Source organism: Phalangium opilio, unplaced genomic scaffold (assembly GCF_054372755.1).
Source record: "Phalangium opilio isolate 3A_F unplaced genomic scaffold, DU_Popi_V2 ptg000013l_1, whole genome shotgun sequence".
Taxonomy (NCBI): Eukaryota; Metazoa; Arthropoda; class Arachnida; order Opiliones; family Phalangiidae; genus Phalangium; species Phalangium opilio.
Window position 1 is genome coordinate 1,640,708 of NW_028324148.1, and position 19,617 is coordinate 1,660,324.

Sequence of the window (19,617 nt, forward strand, 5' to 3'; positions counted from 1 at the left end):
GTGATTGGGCATAAAAAAGCTAGGTCTCTTGGAAAACACAGCATTACTACGTATTTATGGTGTAGTGGTTATCACGTCCGCTTTACACGCGGAAGGTCCCAGGTTCGAGCCCTGTTAGATACATATTTTGTCCATCGTGATTGGGCATAAAAAAGCTAGGTCTCTTGGAAAACTCAGCATTACTACGTATTTATGGTGTAGTGGTTATCACGTCCGCTTTACACACGGAAGGTTCCAGGTTCGAGCCCTGTTAGATACATATTTTGTCCATCGTGATTGGGCATAAAAAAGCTAGGTCTCTTGGAAAACTCAGCATTACTACGTATTTATGGTGTAGTGGTTATCACGTCCGCTTTACACGCGGAAGGTCCCAGGTTCGAGCCCAGATAGATACATATTTTGACCATCGTGATTGGGCATAAAAAAGCTAGGTCTCTTGGAAAACTCAGCATTACTACGTATTTATGGTGTAGTGGTTATCACGTCAACTTTACACGCGGAAGGTCTCAGGTTCGAGCCCTGTTAGATACATATTTTGTCCATCGTGATTGGGCATAAAAAAGCTAGGTCTCTTGGAAAACACAGCATCACTACGTATTTATGGTGTAGTGGTTATCACGTCCGCTTTACACGCGGAAGGTCCCAGGTTCGAGCCCTGTTAGATACATATTTTGTCCATCGTGATTGGGCATAAAAAAGCTAGGTCTCTTGGAAAACTCAGCATTACTACGTATTTATGGTGTAGTGGTTATCACGTCCGCTTTACACGCGGAAGGTCCCAGGTTCGAGCCCTGTTAGATACATATTTTGTCCATCGTGATTGGGCATAAAAAAGCTAGGTCTCTTGGAAACCTCAGCATTACTACGTATTTATGGTGTAGTGGTTATCACGTCCGCTTTACACGCGGAAGGTCCCAGGTTCGAGCCCAGGTAGATACATATTTTGACCATCGTGATTGGGCATAAAAAAGCTAGGTCTCTTGGAAAACTCAGCATTACTACGTATTTATGGTGTAGTGGTTATCACGTCCGCTTTACACGCGGAAGGTCCCAGGTTCGAGCCCTGGTAGATACATATTTAGACCATCGTGATAGGACATAAAAAAAGCTAGGTCTCTTGGAAAACTCAGCATTACTACGTAACTATAGTGTAGTGGTTATCACGTCCGCTTTACACGCGGAAGGTCCCAGGTTTGAGGCCTGGTAGATACATGTTTTGTCCATCGTGATTGGGAATAAAAATAAGCTAGATCTCTCGGAAAACTCAGTATTACTACGTATCTGTGGTGTAGTGGTTATCACGTCCGCCTAACACGCGGAAGGTCCCAGGTTCGAGCACTGCTAGATACATATTTTGTCCATTGTGATTGGGCATAAAAAGCTAGGTCTCTTGGAAAACTCAGCATTACTACGTGTCTATGGTGTAGTGGTTATCACGTCCACTTTACTCGCGGAAGGTCCCAGGTTTGAGCCCAAGTAGATACATATTTTGTCCATCGTGATTGGGCATAAAAAAGCTAGGTCTCTTGGAAAACTCAGCATTACTACGTATTTATGGTGTAGTGGTTATCACGTCCGCTTTACACGCGGAAGGTCCCAGGTTCGAGCCCTGTTAGATACATATTTTGTCCATCGTGATTGGGCATAAAAAAGCTAGGTCTCTTGGAAAACTCAGCATTACTACGTATTTATGGTGTAGTGGTTATCACGTCCGCTTTACACGCGGAAGGTCCCAGGTTCGAGCCCAGGTAGATACATATTTTGACCATCGTGATTGGGCATAAAAAAGCTAGGTCTCTTGGAAAACTCAGCATTACTACGTATTTATGGTGTAGTGGTTATCACGTCAACTTTACACGCGGAAGGTCCCAGGTTCGAGCCCTGTTAGATACATATTTTGTCCATCGTGATTGGGCATAAAAAAGCTAGGTCTCTTGGAAAACTCAGCATTACTACGTATTTATGGTGTAGTGGTTATCACGTCCGCTTTACACGCGGAAGGTCCCAGGTTCGAGCCCAGGTAGATACATATTTTGACCATCGTGATTGGGCATAAAAAAGCTAGGTCTCTTGGAAAAGTCAGCATTACTACGTATTTATGGTGTAGTGGTTATCACGTCAACTTTGCACGCGGAAGGTCCCAGGTTCGAGCCCTGTTAGATACATATTTTGTCCATCGTGATTGGGCATAAAAAAAAGCTAGGTCTCTTGGAAAACTCAGCATTACTACGTGTTTATGGTGTAGTGGTTATCACGTCCGCTTTACACGCGAAAGGTCCCAGGTTCGAGCCCAGGTAGATACATATTTTGACCATCGTGATTGGGCATATAAAAGCTAGGTCTCTTGGAAAACTCAGCATTACTACGTATCAATGGTGTAGTGGTTATCACGTCCGCTTTACACGCGGAAGGTCCCAGGTTCGAGCCCTGGTAGATACATATTTAGACCATCGTGATAGGACATAAAAAAAGCTAGGTCTCTTGGAAAACTCAGTATTACTACGTAACTATAGTGTAGTGGTTATCACGTCCGCTTTACACGCGGAAGGTCCCAGGTTTGAGGCCTGGTAGATACATGTTTTTTCCATCGTGATTGGGAATAAAAATAAGCTAGATCTCTCGGAAAACTCAGTATTACTACGTATCTGTGGTGTAGTGGTTATCACGTCCGCCTAACACGCGGAAGGTCCCAGGTTCGAGCACTGCTAGATACATATTTTGTCCATTGTGATTGGGCATAAAAAGCTAGGTCTCTTGGAAAACTCAGCATTACTACGTGTCTATGGTGTAGTGGTTATCACGTCCACTTTACTCGCGGAAGGTCCCAGGTTTGAGCCCAAGTAGATACATATTTTGTCCATCGTGATTGGGCATAAAAAAGCTAGGTCTCTTGGAAAACTCAGCATTACTACGTATTTATGGTGTAGTGGTTATCACGTCCGCTTTACACGCGGAAGGTCCCAGGTTCGAGCCCTGTTAGATACATATTTTGTCCATCGTGATTGGGCATAAAAAAGCTAGGTCTCTTGGAAAACTCAGCATTACTACGTATTTATGGTGTAGTGGTTATCACGTCCGCTTTACACGCGGAAGGTCCCAGGTTCGAGCCCAGGTAGATACATATTTTGACCATCGTGATTGGGCATAAAAAAGCTAGGTCTCTTGGAAAACTCAGCATTACTACGTATTTATGGTGTAGTGGTTATCACGTCAACTTTACACGCGGAAGGTCCCAGGTTCGAGCCCTGTTAGATACATATTTTGTCCATCGTGATTGGGCATAAAAAAGCTAGGTCTCTTGGAAAACTCAGCATTACTACGTATTTATGGTGTAGTGGTTATCACGTCCGCTTTACACGCGGAAGGTCCCAGGTTCGAGCCCTGTTAGATACATATTTTGTCCATCGTGATTGGGCATAAAAAAGCTAGGTCTCTTGGAAAACTCAGCATTACTACGTATTTATGGTGTAGTGGTTATCACGTCCGCTTTACACGCGGAAGGTCCCAGGTTCGAGCCCAGGTAGATACATATTTTGACCATCGTGATTGGGCATAAAAAAGCTAGGTCTCTTGGAAAACTCAGCATTACTACGTATGTATGGTGTAGTGGTTATCACGTCAACTTTACACGCGGAAGGTCCCAGGTTCGAGCCCTGTTAGATACATATTTTGTCCATCGTGATTGGGCATAAAAAAGCTAGGTCTCTTGGAAAACTCAGCATTACTACGTATTTATGTTGTAGTGGTTATCACGTCCGCTTTACACGCGGAAGGTCCCAGGTTCGAGCCCTGTTAGATACATATTTTGTCCATCGTGATTGGGCATAAAAAAGCTAGGTCTCTTGGAAAAGTCAGCATTACTACGTATTTATGGTGTAGTGGTTATAACGTCCGCTTTACACGCGGAAGGTCCCAGGTTCGAGCCCAGGTAGATACATATTTTGACCATCGTGATTGGGCATAAAAAAGCTAGGTCTCTTGGAAAACTCAGCATTACTACGTATTTATGGTGTAGTGGTTATCACGTCAACTTTACACGCGGAAGGTCCCAGGTTCGAGCCCTGTTAGATACATATTTTGTCCATCGTGATTGGGCATAAAAAAGCTAGGTCTCTTGGAAATTTCAGCATTACTACGTATCTATGTTGTAGTGGTTATCACGTCCGCTTTACACGCGGAAGGTCCCATGTTCGAGCCCTGGTAGATCCATGTTTTGTCCATCGTGATTGGGCATAAAAAAGCTAGGTCTCTTGGAAAACTCAGCATTACTACGTATTTATGGTGTAGTGGTTATCACGTCCGCTTTACACGCGGAAGGTCCCAGGTTCGAGCCCAGGTAGATACATATTTTGACCATCGTGATTGGGCATAAAAAAGCTAGGTCTCTTGGAAAACTCAGCATTACTACGTATTTATGGTGTAGTGGTTATCACGTCAACTTTACACGCGGAAGGTCCCAAGTTCGAGCCCTGTTAGATACATATTTTGTCCATCGTGATTGGGCATAAAAAAGCTAGGTCTCTTGGAAAACTCAGCATTACTACGTATTTATGGTGTAGTGGTTATCACGTCCGCTTTACACGCGGAAGGTCCCAGGTTCGAGCCCTGTTAGATACATATTTTGTCCATCGTGATTGGGCATAAAAAAGCTAGGTCTCTTGGAAAACTCAGCATTACTACGTATTTATGGTGTAGTGGTTATCACGTCCGCTTTACACGCGGAAGGTCCCAGGTTCGAGCCCTGTTAGATACATATTTTGTCCATCGTGATTGGGCATAAAAAAGCTAGGTCTCTTGGAAAACTCAGCATTACTACGTATTTATGGTGTAGTGGTTATCACGTCCGCTTTACACGCGGAAGGTCCCAGGTTCGAGCCTAGGTAGATACATATTTTGACCATCGTGATTGGGCATAAAAAAGCTAGGTCTCTTGGAAAACTCAGCATTACTACGTATTTATGGTGTAGTGGTTATCACGTCCGCTTTACACGCGGAAGGTCCCAGGTTCGAGCCCTGTTAGATACATATTTTGTCCATCGTGATTGGGCATAAAAAAGCTAGGTCTCTTGGAAAACTCAGCATTACTACGTATTTATGGTGTAGTGGTTATCACGTCCGCTTTACACGCGGAAGGTCCCAGGTTCGAGCCCTGTTAGATACTTATTTTGTCCATCGTGATTGGGCATAAAAAAGCTATGTCTCTTGGAAAACTCAGCATTACTACGTATTTATGGTGTAGTGGTTATCACGTCAACTTTACACGCGGAAGGTCCCAGGTTCGAGCCCTGTTAGATACATATTTTGTCCATCGTGATTGGGCATAAAAAAGCTAGGTCTCTTGGAAAACACAGCATTACTACGTATTTATGGTGTAGTGGTTATCACGTCCGCTTTACACGCGGAAGGTCCCAGGTTCGAGCCCTGTTAGATACATATTTTGTCCATCGTGATTGGGCATAAAAAAGCTAGGTCTCTTGGAAAACTCAGCATTACTACGTATTTATGGTGTAGTGGTTATCACGTCCGCTTTACACGCGGAAGGTCCCAGGTTCGAGCCCTGTTAGATACATATTTTGTCCATCGTGATTGGGCATAAAAAAGCTAGGTCTCTTGGAAAACTCAGCATTACTACGTATTTATGGTGTAGTGGTTATCACGTCCGCTTTACACGCGGAAGGTCCCAGGTTCGAGCCCAGGTAGATACATATTTTGACCATCGTGATTGGGCATAAAAAGCTAGGTCTCTTGGAAAACTCAGCATTACTACGTATTTATGGTGTAGTGGTTATCACGTCCGCTTTACACGCGGAAGGTCCCAGGTTCGAGCCCTGTTAGATACATATTTTGTCCATCGTGATTGGGCATAAAAAAGCTAGGTCTCTTGGAAAACTCAGCATTACTACGTATTTATGGTGTAGTGGTTATCACGTCCGCTTTACACGCGGAAGGTCCCAGGTTCGAGCCCTGTTAGATACTTATTTTGTCCATCGTGATTGGGCATAAAAAAGCTATGTCTCTTGGAAAACTCAGCATTACTACGTATTTATGGTGTAGTGGTTATCACGTCAACTTTACACGCGGAAGGTCCCAGGTTCGAGCCCTGTTAGATACATATTTTGTCCATCGTGATTGGGCATAAAAAAGCTAGGTCTCTTGGAAAACACAGCATTACTACGTATTTATGGTGTAGTGGTTATCACGTCCGCTTTACACGCGGAAGGTCCCAGGTTCGAGCCCTGTTAGATACATATTTTGTCCATCGTGATTGGGCATAAAAAAGCTAGGTCTCTTGGAAAACTCAGCATTACTACGTATTTATGGTGTAGTGGTTATCACGTCCGCTTTACACGCGGAAGGTCCCAGGTTCGAGCCCTGTTAGATACATATTTTGTCCATCGTGATTGGGCATAAAAAAGCTAGGTCTCTTGGAAAACTCAGCATTACTACGTATTTATGGTGTAGTGGTTATCACGGTCGCTTTACACGCGGAAGGTCCCAGGTTCGAGCCCAGGTAGATACATATTTTGACCATCGTGATTGGGCATAAAAAAGCAAGGTCTCTTGGAAAACTCAGCATTACTACGTATTTATGGTGTAGTGGTTATCACGTCAACTTTACACGCGGAAGGTCCCAGGTTCGAGCCCTGTTAGATACATATTTTGTCCATCGTGATTGGGCATAAAAAAAAGCTAGGTCTCTTGGAAAACTCAGCATTACTACGTGTTTATGGTGTTGTGGTAACACGTCCGCTTTACACGCGGAAGGTCCCAGGTTCGAGCCCTGTTAGATACATATTTTGTCCATCGTGATTGGGCATAAAAAAGCTAGGTCTCTTGGAAAACTCAGCATTACTACGTATTTATGGTGTAGTGGTTATCACGGTCGCTTTACACGCGGAAGGTCCCAGGTTCGAGCCCAGGTAGATACATATTTTGACCATCGTGATTGGGCATAAAATAGCTAGGTCTCTTGGAAAATTCAGCATTACTACGTATTTATGGTGTAGTGGTTATCACGTCAACTTTACACGCGGAAGGTCCCAGGTTCGAGCCCTGTTAGATACATATTTTGTCCATCGTGATTGGGCATAAAAAAGCTAGGTCTCTTGGAAAACTCAGCATTACTACGTATTTATGGTGTAGTGGTTATCACGTCCGCTTTACACGCGGAAGGTCCCAGGTTCGAGCCCTGTTAGATACATATTTTGTCCATCGTGATTGGGCATAAAAAAGCTAGGTCTCTTGGAAAACTCAGCATTACTACGTATTTATGGTGTAGTGGTTATCACGTCCGCTTTACACGCGGAAGGTCCCAGGTTCGAGCCCAGGTAGATACATATTTTGACCAATGTGATTGGGCATAAAAAAGCTAGGTCTCTTGGAAAACTCAGCATTACTACGTATTTATGGTGTAGTGGTTATCACGTCCGCTTTACACGCGGAAGGTCCCAGGTTCGAGCCCTGTTAGATACATATTTTGTCCATCGTGATTGGGCATAAAAAAGCTAGGTCTCTTGGAAAACTCAGCATTACTACGTATTTATGGTGTAGTGGTTATCACGTCCGCTTTACACGCGGAAGGTCCCAGGTTCGAGCCCTGTTAGATACTTATTTTGTCCATCGTGATTGGGCATAAAAAAGCTATGTCTCTTGGAAAACTCAGCATTAGTACGTATTTATGGTGTAGTGGTTATCACGTCAACTTTACACGCGGAAGGTCCCAGGTTCGAGCCCTGTTAGATACATATTTTGTCCATCGTGATTGGGCATAAAAAAGCTAGGTCTCTTGGAAAACACAGCATTACTACGTATTTATGGTGTAGTGGTTATCACGTCCGCTTTACACGCGGAAGGTCCCAGGTTCGAGCCCTGTTAGATACATATTTTGTCCATCGTGATTGGGCATAAAAAAGCTAGGTCTCTTGGAAAACTCAGCATTACTACGTATTTATGGTGTAGTGGTTATCACGTCCGCTTTACACGCGGAAGGTCCCAGGTTCGAGCCCTGTTAGATACATATTTTGTCCATCGTGATTGGGCATAAAAAAGCTAGGTCTCTTGGAAAACTCAGCATTACTACGTATTTATGGTGTAGTGGTTATCACGTCCGCTTTACACGCGGAAGGTCCCAGGTTCGAGCCCAGGTAGATACATATTTTGACCATCGTGATTGGGCATAAAAAGCTAGGTCTCTTGGAAAACTCAGCATTACTACGTATTTATGGTGTAGTGGTTATCACGTCCGCTTTACACGCGGAAGGCCCCAGGTTCGAGCCCTGTTAGATACATATTTTGTCCATCGTGATTGGGCATAAAAAAGCTAGGTCTCTTGGAAAACTCAGCATTACTACGTATTTATGGTGTAGTGGTTATCACGTCCGCTTTACACGCGGAAGGTCCCAGGTTCGAGCCCTGTTAGATACTTATTTTGTCCATCGTGATTGGGCATAAAAAAGCTATGTCTCTTGGAAAACTCAGCATTACTACGTATTTATGGTGTAGTGGTTATCACGTCAACTTTACACGCGGAAGGTCCCAGGTTCGAGCCCTGTTAGATACATATTTTGTCCATCGTGATTGGGCATAAAAAAGCTAGGTCTCTTGGAAAACACAGCATTACTACGTATTTATGGTGTAGTGGTTATCACGTCCGCTTTACACGCGGTAGGTCCCAGGTTCGAGCCCTGTTAGATACATATTTTGTCCATCGTGATTGGGCATAAAAAAGCTAGGTCTCTTGGAAAACTCAGCATTACTACGTATTTATGGTGTAGTGGTTATCACGTCCGCTTTACACGCGGAAGGTCCCAGGTTCGAGCCCTGTTAGATACATATTTTGTCCATCGTGATTGGGCATAAAAAAGCTAGGTCTCTTGGAAAACTCAGCATTACTACGTATTTATGGTGTAGTGGTTATCACGGTCGCTTTACACGCGGAAGGTCCCAGGTTCGAGCCCAGGTAGATACATATTTTGACCATCGTGATTGGGCATAAAAAAGCAAGGTCTCTTGGAAAACTCAGCATTACTACGTATTTATGGTGTAGTGGTTATCACGTCAACTTTACACGCGGAAGGTCCCAGGTTCGAGCCCTGTTAGATACATATTTTGTCCATCGTGATTGGGCATAAAAAAAAGCTAGGTCTCTTGGAAAACTCAGCATTACTACGTGTTTATGGTGTTGTGGTAACACGTCCGCTTTACACGCGGAAGGTCCCAGGTTCGAGCCCTGTTAGATACATATTTTGTCCATCGTGATTGGGCATAAAAAAGCTAGGTCTCTTGGAAAACTCAGCATTACTACGTATTTATGGTGTAGTGGTTATCACGGTCGCTTTACACGCGGAAGGTCCCAGGTTCGAGCCCAGGTAGATACATATTTTGACCATCGTGATTGGGCATAAAAAAGCTAGGTCTCTTGGAAAATTCAGCATTACTACGTATTTATGGTGTAGTGGTTATCACGTCAACTTTACACGCGGAAGGTCCCAGGTTCGAGCCCTGTAAGATACATATTTTGTCCATCGTGATTGGGCATAAAAAAGCTAGGTCTCTTGGAAAACACAGCATTACTACGTATTTATGGTGTAGTGGTTATCACGTCCGCTTTACACGCGGAAGGTCCCAGGTTCGAGCCCTGTTAGATACATATTTTGTCCATCGTGATTGGGCATAAAAAAGCTAGGTCTCTTGGAAAACTCAGTATTACTACGTATTTATGGTGTAGTGGTTATCACGTCCGCTTTACACGCGGAAGGTCCCAGGTTCGAGCCCTGTTAGATACATATTTTGTCCATCGTGATTGGGCATAAAAAAGCTAGGTCTCTTGGAAAACTCAGCATTACTACGTATTTATGGTGTAGTGGTTATCACGTCCGCTTTACACGCGGAAGGCCCCAGGTTCGAGCCCAGGTAGATACATATTTTGACCATCGTGATTGGGCATAAAAAAGCTAGGTCTCTTGGAAAACTCAGCATTACTACGTATTTATGGTGTAGTGGTTATCACGTCAACTTTACACGCGGAAGGTCCCAGGTTCGAGCCCTGTTAGATACATATTTTGTCCATCGTGATTGGGCATAAAAAAAAGCTAGGTCTCTTGGAAAACTCAGCATTACTACGTGTTTATGGTGTAGTGGTTATCACGTCCGCTTTACACGCGGAAGGTCCCAGGTTCGAGCCCAGGTAGATACATATTTTGACCATCGTGATTGGGCATAAAAAAGCTAGGTCTCTTGGAAAACTCAGCATTACTACGTATCTATGGTGTAGTGGTTATCACGTCCGCTTTACACGCGGAAGGTCCCAGGTTCGAGCCCTGGTAGATACATATTTAGACCATCGTGATTGGGCATAAAAAAAAGCTAGGTCTCTTGGAAAACTCAGCATTACTACGTGTTTATGGTGTAGTGGTTATCACGTCCGCTTTACACGCGGAAGGTCCCAGGTTCGAGCCCAGGTAGATACATATTTTGACCATCGTGATTGGGCATAAAAAAGCTAGGTCTCTTGGAAAACTCAGCATTACTACGTATCTATGGTGTAGTGGTTATCACGTCCGCTTTACACGCGGAAGGTCCCAGGTTCGAGCCCTGGTAGATACATATTTAGACCATCGTGATAGGACATAAAAAAAGCTAGGTCTCTTGGAAATTTCAGCATTACTACGTATCTATGTTGTAGTGGTTATCACGTCCGCTTCACACGCGGAAGGTCCCAGGTTCGAGCCCTGGTAGATACACATTTTGACCATCGACATAGGACATTAAATACGCTAGGTCTCTTGGAAAACTCGATATTACTACGTAGCTCTAGTGTAGTGGCTATCACGTCCGCTTTACACGCGGAAGGTCCCAGGTTCGAGCCCTGTTAGATACATATTTTGTCCATCGTGATTGGGCATAAAAAAGCTAGGTCTCTTGGAAAACTCAGCATTACTACGTATTTATGGTGTAGTGGTTATCACGTCCGCTTTACACGCGGAAGGTCCCAGGTTCGAGCCCAGGTAGATACATATTTTGACCATCGTGATTGGGCATAAAAAAGCTAGGTCTCTTGGAAAACTCAGCATTACTACGTATTTATGGTGTAGTGGTTATCACGTCCGCTTTACACGCGGAAGGTCCCAGGTTCGAGCCCTGTTAGATACTTATTTTGTCCATCGTGATTGGGCATAAAAAAGCTATGTCTCTTGGAAAACTCAGCATTACTACGTATTTATGGTGTAGTGGTTATCACGTCAACTTTACACGCGGAAGGTCCCAGGTTCGAGCCCTGTTAGATACATATTTTGTCCATCGTGATTGGGCATAAAAAAGCTAGGTCTCTTGGAAAACACAGCATTACTACGTATTTATGGTGTAGTGGTTATCACGTCCGCTTTACACGCGGTAGGTCCCAGGTTCGAGCCCTGTTAGATACATATTTTGTCCATCGTGATTGGGCATAAAAAAGCTAGGTCTCTTGGAAAACTCAGCATTACTACGTATTTATGGTGTAGTGGTTATCACGTCCGCTTTACACGCGGAAGGTCCCAGGTTCGAGCCCTGTTAGATACATATTTTGTCCATCGTGATTGGGCATAAAAAAGCTAGGTCTCTTGGAAAACTCAGCATTACTACGTATTTATGGTGTAGTGGTTATCACGGTCGCTTTACACGCGGAAGGTCCCAGGTTCGAGCCCAGGTAGATACATATTTTGACCATCGTGATTGGGCATAAAAAAGCAAGGTCTCTTGGAAAACTCAGCATTACTACGTATTTATGGTGTAGTGGTTATCACGTCAACTTTACACGCGGAAGGTCCCAGGTTCGAGCCCTGTTAGATACATATTTTGTCCATCGTGATTGGGCATAAAAAAAAGCTAGGTCTCTTGGAAAACTCAGCATTACTACGTGTTTATGGTGTTGTGGTAACACGTCCGCTTTACACGCGGAAGGTCCCAGGTTCGAGCCCTGTTAGATACATATTTTGTCCATCGTGATTGGGCATAAAAAAGCTAGGTCTCTTGGAAAACTCAGCATTACTACGTATTTATGGTGTAGTGGTTATCACGGTCGCTTTACACGCGGAAGGTCCCAGGTTCGAGCCCAGGTAGATACATATTTTGACCATCGTGATTGGGCATAAAAAAGCTAGGTCTCTTGGAAAATTCAGCATTACTACGTATTTATGGTGTAGTGGTTATCACGTCAACTTTACACGCGGAAGGTCCCAGGTTCGAGCCCTGTAAGATACATATTTTGTCCATCGTGATTGGGCATAAAAAAGCTAGGTCTCTTGGAAAACACAGCATTACTACGTATTTATGGTGTAGTGGTTATCACGTCCGCTTTACACGCGGAAGGTCCCAGGTTCGAGCCCTGTTAGATACATATTTTGTCCATCGTGATTGGGCATAAAAAAGCTAGGTCTCTTGGAAAACTCAGTATTACTACGTATTTATGGTGTAGTGGTTATCACGTCCGCTTTACACGCGGAAGGTCCCAGGTTCGAGCCCTGTTAGATACATATTTTGTCCATCGTGATTGGGCATAAAAAAGCTAGGTCTCTTGGAAAACTCAGCATTACTACGTATTTATGGTGTAGTGGTTATCACGTCCGCTTTACACGCGGAAGGCCCCAGGTTCGAGCCCAGGTAGATACATATTTTGACCATCGTGATTGGGCATAAAAAAGCTAGGTCTCTTGGAAAACTCAGCATTACTACGTATTTATGGTGTAGTGGTTATCACGTCAACTTTACACGCGGAAGGTCCCAGGTTCGAGCCCTGTTAGATACATATTTTGTCCATCGTGATTGGGCATAAAAAAAAGCTAGGTCTCTTGGAAAACTCAGCATTACTACGTGTTTATGGTGTAGTGGTTATCACGTCCGCTTTACACGCGGAAGGTCCCAGGTTCGAGCCCAGGTAGATACATATTTTGACCATCGTGATTGGGCATAAAAAAGCTAGGTCTCTTGGAAAACTCAGCATTACTACGTATCTATGGTGTAGTGGTTATCACGTCCGCTTTACACGCGGAAGGTCCCAGGTTCGAGCCCTGGTAGATACATATTTAGACCATCGTGATTGGGCATAAAAAAAAGCTAGGTCTCTTGGAAAACTCAGCATTACTACGTGTTTATGGTGTAGTGGTTATCACGTCCGCTTTACACGCGGAAGGTCCCAGGTTCGAGCCCAGGTAGATACATATTTTGACCATCGTGATTGGGCATAAAAAAGCTAGGTCTCTTGGAAAACTCAGCATTACTACGTATCTATGGTGTAGTGGTTATCACGTCCGCTTTACACGCGGAAGGTCCCAGGTTCGAGCCCTGGTAGATACATATTTAGACCATCGTGATAGGACATAAAAAAAGCTAGGTCTCTTGGAAATTTCAGCATTACTACGTATCTATGTTGTAGTGGTTATCACGTCCGCTTCACACGCGGAAGGTCCCAGGTTCGAGCCCTGGTAGATACACATTTTGACCATCGACATAGGACATTAAATACGCTAGGTCTCTTGGAAAACTCGATATTACTACGTAGCTCTAGTGTAGTGGCTATCACGTCCGCTTTACACGCGGAAGGTCCCAGGTTCGAGCCCTGTTAGATACATATTTTGTCCATCGTGATTGGGCATAAAAAAGCTAGGTCTCTTGGAAAACTCAGCATTACTACGTATTTATGGTGTAGTGGTTATCACGTCCGCTTTACACGCGGAAGGTCCCAGGTTCGAGCCCAGGTAGATACATATTTTGACCATCGTGATTGGGCATAAAAAAGCTAGGTCTCTTGGAAAACTCAGCATTACTACGTATTTATGGTGTAGTGGTTATCACGTCAACTTTACACGCGGAAGGTCCCAGGTTCGAGCCCTGTTAGATACATATTTTGTCCATCGTGATTGGGCATAAAAAAAAGCTAGGTCTCTTGGAAAACTCAGCATTACTACGTGTTTATGGTGTTGTGGTAACACGTCCGCTTTACACGCGGAAGGTCCCAGGTTCGAGCCCTGTTAGATACATATTTTGTCCATCGTGATTGGGCATAAAAAAGCTAGGTCTCTTGGAAAACTCAGCATTACTACGTATTTATGGTGTAGTGGTTATCACGGTCGCTTTACACGCGGAAGGTCCCAGATTCGAGCCCAGGTAGATACATATTTTGACCATCGTGATTGGGCATAAAAAAGCTAGGTCTCTTGGAAAATTCAGCATTACTACGTATTTATGGTGTAGTGGTTATCACGTCAACTTTACACGCGGAAGGTCCCAGGTTCGAGCCCTGTAAGATACATATTTTGTCCATCGTGATTGGGCATAAAAAAGCTAGGTCTCTTGGAAAACACAGCATTACTACGTATTTATGGTGTAGTGGTTATCACGTCCGCTTTACACGCGGAAGGTCCCAGGTTCGAGCCCTGTTAGATACATATTTTGTCCATCGTGATTGGGCATAAAAAAGCTAGGTCTCTTGGAAAACTCAGTATTACTACGTATTTATGGTGTAGTGGTTATCACGTCCGCTTTACACGCGGAAGGTCCCAGGTTCGAGCCCTGTTAGATACATATTTTGTCCATCGTGATTGGGCATAAAAAAGCTAGGTCTCTTGGAAAACTCAGCATTACTACGTATTTATGGTGTAGTGGTTATCACGTCCGCTTTACACGCGGAAGGCCCCAGGTTCGAGCCCAGGTAGATACATATTTTGACCATCGTGATTGGGCATAAAAAAGCTAGGTCTCTTGGAAAACTCAGCATTACTACGTATTTATGGTGTAGTGGTTATCACGTCAACTTTACACGCGGAAGGTCCCAGGTTCGAGCCCTGTTAGATACATATTTTGTCCATCGTGATTGGGCATAAAAAAAGCTAGGTCTCTTGGAAAACTCAGCATTACTACGTGTTTATGGTGTAGTGGTTATCACGTCCGCTTTACACGCGGAAGGTCCCAGGTTCGAGCCCAGGTAGATACATATTTTGACCATCGTGATTGGGCATAAAAAAGCTAGGTCTCTTTGAAAACTCAGCATTACTACGTATCTATGGTGTAGTGGTTATCACGTCCGCTTTACACGCGGAAGGTCCCAGGTTCGAGCCCTGGTAGATACATATTTAGACCATCGTGATAGGACATAAAAAAAGCTAGGTCTCTTGGAAAACTCAGTATTACTACGTAACTATAGTGTAGTGGTTATCACGTCCGCTTTACACGCGGAAGGTCCCAGGTTTGAGGCCTGGTAGATACATGTTTTGTCCATCGTGATTGGGAATAAAAATAAGCTAGATCTCTCGGAAAACTAAGTATTACTACGTATCTGTGGTGTAGTGGTTATCACGTCCGCCTAACACGCGGAAGGTCCCAGGTTCGAGCACTGCTAAATACATATTTTGTCCATTGTGATTGGGCATAAAAAGCTAGGTCTCTTGGAAAACTCAGCATTACTACGTGTCTATGGTGTAGTGGTTATCACGTCCACTTTACTCGCGGAAGGTCCCAGGTTTGAGCCCAAGTAGATACATATTTTGTCCATCGTGATTGGGCATAAAAAAGCTAGGTCTCTTGGAAATTTCAGCATTACTACGTATCTATGTTGTAGTGGTTATCACGTCCGCTTCACACGCGGAAGGTCCCAGGTTCGAGCCCTGGTAGATACACATTTTGACCATCGACATAGGACATTAAATACGCTAGGTCTCTTGGAAAACTCGATATTACTACGTAGCTCTAGTGTAGTGGCTATCACGTCCGCTTTACACGCGGAAGGTCCCAGGTTCGAGCCCTGTTAGATACATATTTTGTCCATCGTGATTGGGCATAAAAAAGCTAGGTCTCTTGGAAAACTCAGCATTACTACGTATTTATGGTGTAGTGGTTATCACGTCCGCTTTACACGCGGAAGGTCCCAGGTTCGAGCCCAGGTAGATACATATTTTGACCATCGTGATTGGGCATAAAAAAGCTAGGTCTCTTGGAAAACTCAGCATTACTACGTATTTATGGTGTAGTGGTTATCACGTCAACTTTACACGCGGAAGGTCCCAGGTTCGAGCCCTGTTAGATACATATTTTGTCCATCGTGATTGGGCATAAAAAAAAGCTAGGTCTCTTGGAAAACTCAGCATTACTACGTGTTTATGGTGTTGTGGTAACACGTCCGCTTTACACGCGGAAGGTCCCAGGTTCGAGCCCAGGTAGATACATATTTTGACCATCGTGATTGGGCATAAAAAAGCTAGGTCTCTTGGAAAACTCAGCATTACTACGTATCTATGGTGTAGTGGTTATCACGTCCGCTTTACACGCGGAAGGTCCCAGGTTCGAGCCCTGGTAGATACATATTTAGACCATCGTGATAGGACATAAAAAAAGCTAGGTCTCTTGGAAAACTCAGTATTACTACGTAACTATAGTGTAGTGGTTATCACGTCCGCTTTACACGCGGAAGGTCCCAGGTTTGAGGCCTGGTAGATACATGTTTTGTCCATCGTGATTGGGAATAAAAATAAGCTAGATCTCTCGGAAAACTCAGTATTACTACGTATCTGTGGTGTAGTGGTTATCACGTCCGCCTAACACGCGGAAGGTACCAGGTTCGAGCACTGCTAGATACATATTTTGTCCATTGTGATTGGGCATAAAAAGCTAGGTCTCTTGGAAAACTCAGCATTACTACGTGTCTATGGTGTAGTGGTTATCACGTCCACTTTACTCGCGGAAGGTCCCAGGTTTGAGCCCAAGTATATACATATTTTGTCCATCGTGATTGGGCATAAAAAAGCTAGGTCTCTTGGAAATTTCAGCATTACTACGTATCTATGTTGTAGTGGTTATCACGTCCGCTTCACACGCGGAAGGTCCCAGGTTCGAGCCCTGGTAGATACACATTTTGACCATCGACATAGGACATTAAATAAGCTAGGTCTCTTGGAAAACTCAATATTACTACGTAGCTCTAGTGTAGTGGCTATCACGTCCGCTTTACACGCGGAAGGTCCCAGGTTCGAGCCCTGGTAGATACATATTTTGTCCATCATGATTGGGCATAAAAAGCTAGGTCTCTTGGAAAACTCAGTATTACTACGTATCTATGGTGTAGTGGTTATCGCGTCCGCTTTACACGCGGAAGGTCCCATGTTCGAGCCCTGGTTGATACATATTTAGACCATCGTGATAGGACATAAAAAAAGCTAGGTCTCTTGGAAAACTCAGTATTACTACGTATCTATGGTGTAGTGGTTATCACGTCCGCTTTACACGCGGAAGGTAACAGGTTCGTGCCTTGGTAGATTATATAAAAACGTCTTGGTTTGGACCAAGGCTGAAAAAACAAACGATATGTGTGAGGTTTATCAATTGACTGAAGTATCAGATATTGAAATTTTTTCTAGTTATATTTATACACTCAATCCTTAATCAATATTTAATTCAATCAACTGATTTTACTGTTAATCGACCTAGTCCCTCTAAATTAATTGAAAAAATTACATATCTACGCTTTTTCAAGAACAATTACATTTTCCGAAAACATTTTATCATGAAATTAATTTATCATCTTGAGGATACAGTATTGAATATTTGAAATGTTCTACTGGATGTCTAAAAAAAGCAAGCGAACTTTGGCATAACTCGAATGGAAAATGTAAATATTTGATCGTGGATGCCAAACAAGGGTGTTGCGCGAATTCATACATTTAATTTCGTATATCGAAATGCTACATTTCTATTGTCGCCTCTTTGATGGTAAAGTTGCACTGGAACTTCCTTTTCCGTACTTAAGAATTTCTTGGTCATAACTCAGTCTATGGTAATATTGGCTGAGCGTGTTGCGACAGCTCAGATGACCCATACACTGAAACCACTGGTGATTATAAAATGCCATATATTGGGAAAATAGAGGAAGGGAGGGGGTGTCGGAGTGAAATGTGACCTTCTTGGCATAACTAGTAATGAATGATGTGTTTAACCATATTATTTCCGCGGGAAATGAATATAACAAGTCTGAGAAGTATTTCTGTTCATGTGATCTTTACCCTTTACCACACAGGATAAACTTTGTCGCTTTGTCTTAAGTAGACGACATTCACTCTAAACGACAGTCTTATCAACAACATAAAACAGATTTAAACTTCTTTTGGTGCAAACTTGAAAATTTGTCAAGCCAGCAACAATTAAAACTATGTCGGTCAAGATGCTCACAAGTTAGTGAGCATCGACACGAAATCCCTTCAAAATAATTAATTTCATGATAAAATGTTTTCGGAAAATGTAATTGTTCTTGAAAAAGCGTAGATATGTAATTTTTTCAATTAATTTAGAGGGACTAGGTCGATTAACAGTAAAATCAGTTGATTGAATTAAATATTGATTAAGGATTGAGTGTATAAAAATAACTAGAAAAAATTTCAATATCTGAAACTTCAGTCAATTGATAAACCTCACACATATCGTTTGTTTTTTCAGCCTTGGTCCAAACCAAGACGTTTTTATATAATATCTGTTGCTTCAGTCTTAATGTAATTAAATTTTGAGTAATTATGTTTTCTTTACCGCTTATTATTATGTCCAATTACGATGGTCAAAAAATGTATCTAGGCGGACGAGATAACCACTACACTACACATACCAGGTAATACTGAGATTCCGAAGAGATCTAGCTTATTATTATGTCGAATCACGATGGTCAAAACATGTATCTACCAGGGCTCGAACCCGGGACCTTCCGCGTGTAAAGCGGACGTGATAACCACTACACAATGAATACTTGGTTATTCTGAGTTTTCGAAGAGATCTAGCTTATTATTGTGTCCAATAACGATAGTCAAGTCATGTATCTACCAGGGCTCGAACCTGGGACCTTCCGAGTGTAAAGCGGACGTGATAACCACTACACCATAGATACTTGGTTAATCTGAGTTTTCGAAGAGCTCTAGCATTATTATTATGTCCAATCACGATGGTCGAAACAAGTACTTCTGTAATTAACTAAAATTAACATACTTAGACTTAATTTTTTCTGATTAAACTAGCCGATCGCACACCCTGAATACTTAATTGTTAAATTAAGAGTATTCCGAAAAGTAACTTCGCTGTAGTTTTTCAGTTAGAGGTGGTTAAATATCACGAAAAACCCCATGTTAATCTCCATAGGAAAATTGGAAAAAGCATGTGAATTTTGCTTTAACGTTAAAGAAGAGTATCAAGTCATATCTACAAGGGCCTACCGGCCCTGTAGAATATATATTTTGTCCATCGTGATTGCGCATAAAAAAGCTAGGTCTCTTGGAAAACTCAGGATTACTACGTATCTATAGTGTAGTGGTTATCTCGTCCGCTTTACACAAGGAAGGTCCCAGGTTCGAGCCCTGGTAGATACATATTTTGACCATCGTGATAGGATATAAAAAAGCTAGGTCTCTTGGAAAACTCAGCATTACTACGTATCTATGGTGTAGTGGTTATCACGTCCGCTTTACACGCGGAAGGTCCCAGGTTCGAGCCCTGGTAGGTACATATTTAGACCATCGTGATAGGACGTAAAAAAAGCTAGGTCTCTTGGAAAACTCAGTATTACTACGTAACTATAGTGTAGTGGTTATCACGTCTGCTTTACACGCGGAAGGT

General features: G+C 43.0%; 14 non-coding genes across 14 annotated transcripts; 13 read left to right on the plus strand and 1 right to left on the minus strand.

Moving 5' to 3' along the window:
* The first annotated feature begins 1,002 nt into the window (after positions 1–1,002).
* TRNAV-UAC (transfer RNA valine (anticodon UAC)) lies at positions 1,003–1,075 on the plus strand. Its single transcript has one exon. It is a non-coding gene; the product is annotated as a tRNA-Val (tRNA).
* Positions 1,076–2,366: 1,291 nt separating this feature from the next.
* On the plus strand, positions 2,367–2,439 carry TRNAV-UAC (transfer RNA valine (anticodon UAC)). Its single transcript has one exon. It is a non-coding gene; the product is annotated as a tRNA-Val (tRNA).
* A 7,819-nt stretch (positions 2,440–10,258) lies between these two features.
* TRNAV-UAC (transfer RNA valine (anticodon UAC)) lies at positions 10,259–10,331 on the plus strand. Its single transcript has one exon. It is a non-coding gene; the product is annotated as a tRNA-Val (tRNA).
* Positions 10,332–10,532: 201 nt separating this feature from the next.
* TRNAV-UAC (transfer RNA valine (anticodon UAC)) lies at positions 10,533–10,605 on the plus strand. Its single transcript has one exon. It is a non-coding gene; the product is annotated as a tRNA-Val (tRNA).
* A 64-nt stretch (positions 10,606–10,669) lies between these two features.
* TRNAV-CAC (transfer RNA valine (anticodon CAC)) lies at positions 10,670–10,742 on the plus strand. The gene has a single exon. It is a non-coding gene; the product is annotated as a tRNA-Val (tRNA).
* Positions 10,743–12,985: 2,243 nt separating this feature from the next.
* On the plus strand, positions 12,986–13,058 carry TRNAV-UAC (transfer RNA valine (anticodon UAC)). The gene has a single exon. It is a non-coding gene; the product is annotated as a tRNA-Val (tRNA).
* Positions 13,059–13,259: 201 nt separating this feature from the next.
* Positions 13,260–13,332, plus strand: TRNAV-UAC (transfer RNA valine (anticodon UAC)). Its single transcript has one exon. It is a non-coding gene; the product is annotated as a tRNA-Val (tRNA).
* Positions 13,333–13,396: 64 nt separating this feature from the next.
* On the plus strand, positions 13,397–13,469 carry TRNAV-CAC (transfer RNA valine (anticodon CAC)). The gene has a single exon. It is a non-coding gene; the product is annotated as a tRNA-Val (tRNA).
* A 1,562-nt stretch (positions 13,470–15,031) lies between these two features.
* TRNAV-UAC (transfer RNA valine (anticodon UAC)) lies at positions 15,032–15,104 on the plus strand. Its single transcript has one exon. It is a non-coding gene; the product is annotated as a tRNA-Val (tRNA).
* A 473-nt stretch (positions 15,105–15,577) lies between these two features.
* TRNAV-CAC (transfer RNA valine (anticodon CAC)) lies at positions 15,578–15,650 on the plus strand. Its single transcript has one exon. It is a non-coding gene; the product is annotated as a tRNA-Val (tRNA).
* Positions 15,651–16,259: 609 nt separating this feature from the next.
* On the plus strand, positions 16,260–16,332 carry TRNAV-UAC (transfer RNA valine (anticodon UAC)). Its single transcript has one exon. It is a non-coding gene; the product is annotated as a tRNA-Val (tRNA).
* Positions 16,333–16,805: 473 nt separating this feature from the next.
* TRNAV-CAC (transfer RNA valine (anticodon CAC)) lies at positions 16,806–16,878 on the plus strand. Its single transcript has one exon. It is a non-coding gene; the product is annotated as a tRNA-Val (tRNA).
* Positions 16,879–18,822: 1,944 nt separating this feature from the next.
* On the minus strand, positions 18,823–18,895 carry TRNAV-UAC (transfer RNA valine (anticodon UAC)). The gene has a single exon. It is a non-coding gene; the product is annotated as a tRNA-Val (tRNA).
* Positions 18,896–19,433: 538 nt separating this feature from the next.
* On the plus strand, positions 19,434–19,506 carry TRNAV-UAC (transfer RNA valine (anticodon UAC)). Its single transcript has one exon. It is a non-coding gene; the product is annotated as a tRNA-Val (tRNA).
* The last annotated feature ends 111 nt before the right edge of the window (positions 19,507–19,617 follow it).